We start from the raw sequence: 5,961 nt of genomic DNA on the forward strand, positions 1-5,961 counted from the left end.
TTTTCTGTCAAACCTCAACATGAATCAGCCATGGGTATACATATATCCCCTCCCTCTTGAGCCTCCCTCTCATCTCCCTCCCATCCCACCCCTCTAGGTTGATACAGAGCCCCTGTTTGAGTTTCCAGAGGCATACAGCCAATTCCCGTTGGCTATCTATTTAACACACGGTAATGTAAGTTTCCATGTTACTCTCTCCATGCATCTCACCCTCTTCTCCCCTCTCCTCGTGTCCAAAAGTCTGTTCTCCATGTCTGTTTCTCCATTGCTGCCCTGCAATGGAGAAATTCTTGGTACCATCTTTCTAGACTCTGTATATATGCCTTGCTGCTGCGTTGCTTCAGTCGTGTCCGACTCTGTGAAGCCCCATGACGGCAGCCCACCAGACTTCCCGTCCCTGGGATTCTCCAGGCAAGAACACTGGAGTGGGTTGCCATTTCCTTCTCCAATGCATGAAAGTGAAAAGTGAAAGTGAAGTCGCTCAGTCGTGTCCGACTGTAGCGACCCCATGGACTGCAGCCTACCAGGCTCCTCCGTCCATGGGATTTTCTAGGCAAAAGTACTGGAGTGGGGTGCCATTGCCTTCTCCATATACGCCTTAGTATATGATATTTATCTTTCTCTTTCTAACTTACTTCACTCGGTATAATAGGCAGAGCCTTACTTCTGCAGCCAAGAGATCAAATTGCCAACATCCGCTGGATCATGGAAAAAGCAAGAGAGTTCCAGAAAAACATCTATTTCTGCTTTATTGACCATGGCGAAGCCTTTGACTGTGTGGATCACAATAAACTGTGGAAAATTCTGAAAGAGATGGGGATACCAGACCACCTGACCTGCTTCTTGCAACAGTTAGAACTGGACATGGAACAACAGACTGGTTCCAAATAGGAAAAGGAGTACGTCAAGGCTGTGTATTGTCACCCTGATTATTTAACTTCTATGCAGAGTACATCATGAGAAATGCTGGGCTGGAAGAAGCACAAGCTGGAATCAAGATTGCTGGGAGAAATATCAATAACCTCAGATATGCAGACGACACCACCCTTATGGCAGAAAGTGAAGAGGAACTAAAAAGCCTCTTGATGAAAATGAAAGAGGAGAGTGAAAAAGTTGGCTTAAAGCTCAACATTCAGAAAACGAAGACCATGGCATCTGGTCCCATCACTTCATGGGAAATAGATGGGGAAACAGTGGAAACAGTGTCAGACTTTATTTTGGGGGGCTCCAAAATCACTGCAGATGGTGATTACAGCCATGAAATTAAAAGATGCTTACTCCTTGGAAGGAAAGTTATGACCAACCTAGATAGCATATTCAAAAGCAGAGACATTACTTTGCCAACAAGGGTCCATCTAGTCAAGGCTATGGTTTGTCCAGTGGTCATGTATGGATGTGAGAGTTGGACTGTGAAGAAAGCTGAGCACCGAAGAAATGATGCTTTTGAACTGTGGTGTTGGAGAAGACTCTTTTGAGTCCCTTGGACTGCAAGGAGATCCAACCAGTCCATTCTGAAGGAGATCAGCCCTGGGTGTTCTTTGGAAGGACTGATGCTAAAGCTGAAACTCCAGTACTTTGGCCACCTCATGCGAAGAGTTGACTCACTGGAAAAGACTCTGATGCTGGGAGGAATTGGTGGCAGGAGGAAAAGGGGACGACAGAGGATGAGATGGTGATGGCATCACCGACTCGATGGACATGAATCTGGATGAACTCCGGCAGTTGGTGATGGACAGGCAGGCCTGGCGTGCTGCAGTTCATGGGGTCGCAAAGAGTCAGACATGACTGAGCGACTGAACTGAACTGATCTGAACTTCTGCTCAGACATTGTCACCAGCTAGTTCCAGTGCATCTATGTCTCTTGTGTCCTCAGATGGTCTGCCAGTTCTCTGTAGGCAGAAGGGCCAACTGCAGAGCACAGAGTCTGGCCAAGGTCCCACCCCTCACCACGCTGCTCATATCGTTCACAACAGGTCCCACTGGGGACCAGATACCTGATTGGAAAAGCTTCAGCAAAATGAAAATATGGCGCTGCTTGTTAAAAAAAACTTTAATAATTTTTAAAAAATTATTAAAATTGTCAAGATGAGGACAGCAGAGCACTGAGCTAGGTACAGAACCCTTCTAAGTGTGGGGCCCGGTACCACATCCCTGGTCACACATCCATGGAGCCTGCTCTGGCCCATGTGGTGTGAGTGGTAGCTTGCCTCCAGAGATGCTGTTTTCAATTCCTCACCTCCCTCTGCCTGCACCCCACCCCCACTTCATGAGACAAAGTCCTTTCCCTTGAATGTACTTGACCAACAGAATACAATGGAAATGACATCCTTGTACCTCCATGACTAGGTCATAAGAACCCTTTGAGCTCTTCCTGACCATCTTGGACACTTGCTGTTGAGATACTCAGAACCCAGCCATCATGCTGTGAGAAATCCAAGCCACATGGAGAAACCATGTGTGAGTCAACAGCCCCCAGCTGCGCCCCAAGCAGTCAGCCAGGGTCAACCCCAGTCATGTGAGTGAACCAGCCTCCGAATGACCACAAGCACGGAGACAGCGGACACAAAGCACAAGGGAAACTCACAGCAAGAACCATCCAACTGAGCCTGGTCAATGCACAGAACTGTGAAAAATGGTCATACATTGCTGCTTTGAACTGCTCACTGTGGGGGATTCCCTGATAGTCTAGTGGTAGGACTCAAGCACTTTTACTGCTGGTGCCTGGGTTCAATCCCTGGTAGGGGAACTAAGATCTCACAAGCTGCAGAGTGCAGCCAAAAAAAAAAAAACCTGCTAAGCTGTGGTGCTAGACTAGATAACTGGGGTGTGCTCCAAGGAGTGGCAGGCGTTCACTTGGAAAGCAATGTGAGCGGCCTGGGTTGCGTGTCACATCAGTGCTAGTCAGCACACAGTAGGGGCTCAAAAGGCCAACCACCATTCTCTGACCAGAGCAGTGTGTTGGCACCAGACATGTGCCCCCCACCCCTGACTCAAGTCAAGCCCTCCCCCTGGTGGCTGTCCTTTGTGATGAACTGTTTGCCATCTGGTTTCAACCTGACATCTCACTGGCTGATGGGGATGAAGATACTGCTGTCTCCAGAGACTCACGACCACTTCCTCCCAGCCTGTTCCGACCCTTCCTATCTCAGGAAATGAAAAATGATTTTCCCTCCCAGAGTGTGTTTACCCCTAGCAACATACCAGGGTTTCCAAAACCAGTCTCAGAGCCAGTTCCAATATCTGTCTTCCCTGCAGTAATAATGCAGATGCCACACCTGCCCCCTGGATTCCTTTTTCTGCTTTTGTGTTTGTTCATTTGTTTCTCCGGATCTTTAAACATCTGATTAAATTTCATGCTTCAGATGAAAAGTTCTGAAGATGGAAGATTATCAGACTCTGTAACTTTCATCAGCCCTCCTCTCTGCTCAGCAGCTTTTTACAACCTTTACTCTCTTCCTCCTCACTCCCAGCCTCCCACAAGTCCTCTTTGCCCTGTGAGTTCCTCTCCCAGTTGCTGATCACACTGTCCTCTCCCCTGAAGCCCCTGACACTGGCAGCAGGTAGAGGACGATATCAAGTCAGCACGCAGCCTGAGGCCAACAAAAGGTGTAGTCTGGCTGGGGGTGGGATTCCCTCTACGTCAACTGAACACAGAGTTATCTCAGATCCAGGCTAACGTGACACTCCCTCCCTGTAATGCTCGTGATCATACATGTCTCTGCTTTTTAAAAAAAAAATAATACTTTTATTTATTTATGGGTCTGCTGGGTTTTTGTTACTGCTTGGACTTTTCTCTAGTTGCAACGAGTGGGACTCTCGTTGCGGTGCGCGGGCTTCTCATTGCAGTGCAGAGCACAGGCTCTAGGGTGCGTGGCCTTCAGTAGCTGCGACACATGGGCTTCAGTAGTTGCAGCCCCAGGACTCAAGAGCACAGGCTCAACAGTTGTGGCGCACACGCTTAGTTGCTCCATGGTATGTGGGATCTTCCCAGTGTGGGTGTGTGTGCTAAGTCACTTCAATCGTGTCCAACTCTTTGGACCTTCCCTGCGGACCTTATGGACCTTCCCAGACCAGGGGTCAAACCCGTGTCTCCTTCATTGGCAGGAGGATTTTTTTTTTTTACCACTGAGCCACCAGGGAAGTCCCCTCTCCCTGCTTTCTATAACACCAACTCTCCCAAATTTCACCCTTTCCTGAAATGGGCACAGTGCAGGCAAAACCAAGAAACCAGAGACCCAAGGCACTGAGGCTGAGATGCAAAACCACAAAGTGGTTCCTAAGCCCCAGTCTCCCACTGACTTCCACCCCTCGGGAAAACGCAGAGGAACCCAGGCAATCCTTCATCTGCATCTGCACTCCGATCCTCATTTTTGTTTTGTGAACATAAATCACCACTTTAGAGATCTCAGTTGCCAGCTAGGGCCTCTAGCAATTTTCACTTACTGCCTTACTTGCAAGTAGTATACTCGGCTACAGGTGGCTGCTGGTCTCAGACCAAAAATTCGAATGCAGCAGGAGACATTTCAGAGATAATGACCAATTTCTGTGCTCCCAGGAGCTCCTCCACCACCATCCCACCCCAACTCGTATCCAAGCAGCCAGTCTCCTCTATACTGTCTGCCTCGAGGGGAGGATGTGATAGGGAGAAAAAGGAAAATACAACCTTTGATGTCTGGGCAAGATTAAAATATTTAGGAGAAACATCTTGAGTGAGAACAGGGTTTCTCTCCACCCTTCCTCTACACTCCCCAAAGATAAACAGTAAAGATTCCTCTGCAATAGTGAAGGGAGATGGAGAGGCAGGAAGGTGATGGGAACAGAGAGGCTGGTGGGCCCCTGACCTGTGGGGCCCAGGCAGACAGGATGGAAAACATGTCAGTAAAGGCCTCTGTGAGGGATACTGCTATGTCCAGAACTCTGCACCCAGGAACCAGCACCCAGGGACTCCAGGCTACATTTCCCAATGCCCCCACCTCCAGTGGCTCATCTTTCCACGTCAGCCAGCACGGGAGCCATACTCAGCTCTCTCCCCATCCAAGCTACTGCCCTGTAGTCCCACAATGTCCCAGGACACCTGAAATCTCAAGAAAGTGGGACCCTCAACAGCCCCTACCATCACCTACCTTCACCACCGCACACACACCTACAGGGAAGCAGCTCAAAACCTCCCTCACCTCCCATGAGAATTAAACCTACACTGGCTACAACACAGATTGAGCATGTTGAGAGCTAGCTGGGTGGCATGCATCTAAGCAAGGTTGTTCATGTCTAATCTTAGTGACAGAACTTTCTCCAGATCAGATCAGATCAGATCAGTAGCTCAGTCATGTCCGACTCTTTGCGACCCCATGAATCGCAGCACGCCAGGCCTCCCTGTCCATCACCAACTCCCAGAGTTCACTCAGACTCACGTCCATCGAGTCAGTGATGCCATCCAGCCATCTCATCCTCTGTCATCCCCTTCTCCTCCCAGCATCAGAGTCTTTTCCAGTGAATCAACTCTTCGCATGAGGTGGCCAAAGTACTGGAGTTTCAGCTTTAGTATCATTCCTTCCAAAGAAATCCCAGGGCTGATCTCCTTCAGAATGGACTGGTTGGATCTCCTTGCAGTCCAAGGGATTCTCAAGAGTCTTCTCCAACACCACAGTTCAAAAGCATCAACTCTTCGGCGCTCAGCCTTCTTCACAGTCCAACTCTCACATCCATACATGACCACAGGAAAAACCATAGCCTTGACTAGACAAACCTTTGTTGGCAAAGTAATGTCTCTGCTTTTGAATATGCTATCTAGGTTGGTCATAACTTTCCTTCCAAGGAGTAAGCGTCTTTTAATTTCATGGCTGCAGTCACCATCTGTAGTGATTTTGGAGCCCAGAAAAATAAAGTCTGACATTGTTTCCACTGTTTCCCCATCTATTTCCCATGAAGTGGTGGGACCGGATGCCATGATCTTCGTTTTCT

Source organism: Bos indicus x Bos taurus, chromosome 11 (assembly GCF_003369695.1).
Source record: "Bos indicus x Bos taurus breed Angus x Brahman F1 hybrid chromosome 11, Bos_hybrid_MaternalHap_v2.0, whole genome shotgun sequence".
NCBI classification, from domain to species: domain Eukaryota; kingdom Metazoa; phylum Chordata; class Mammalia; order Artiodactyla; family Bovidae; genus Bos; species Bos indicus x Bos taurus.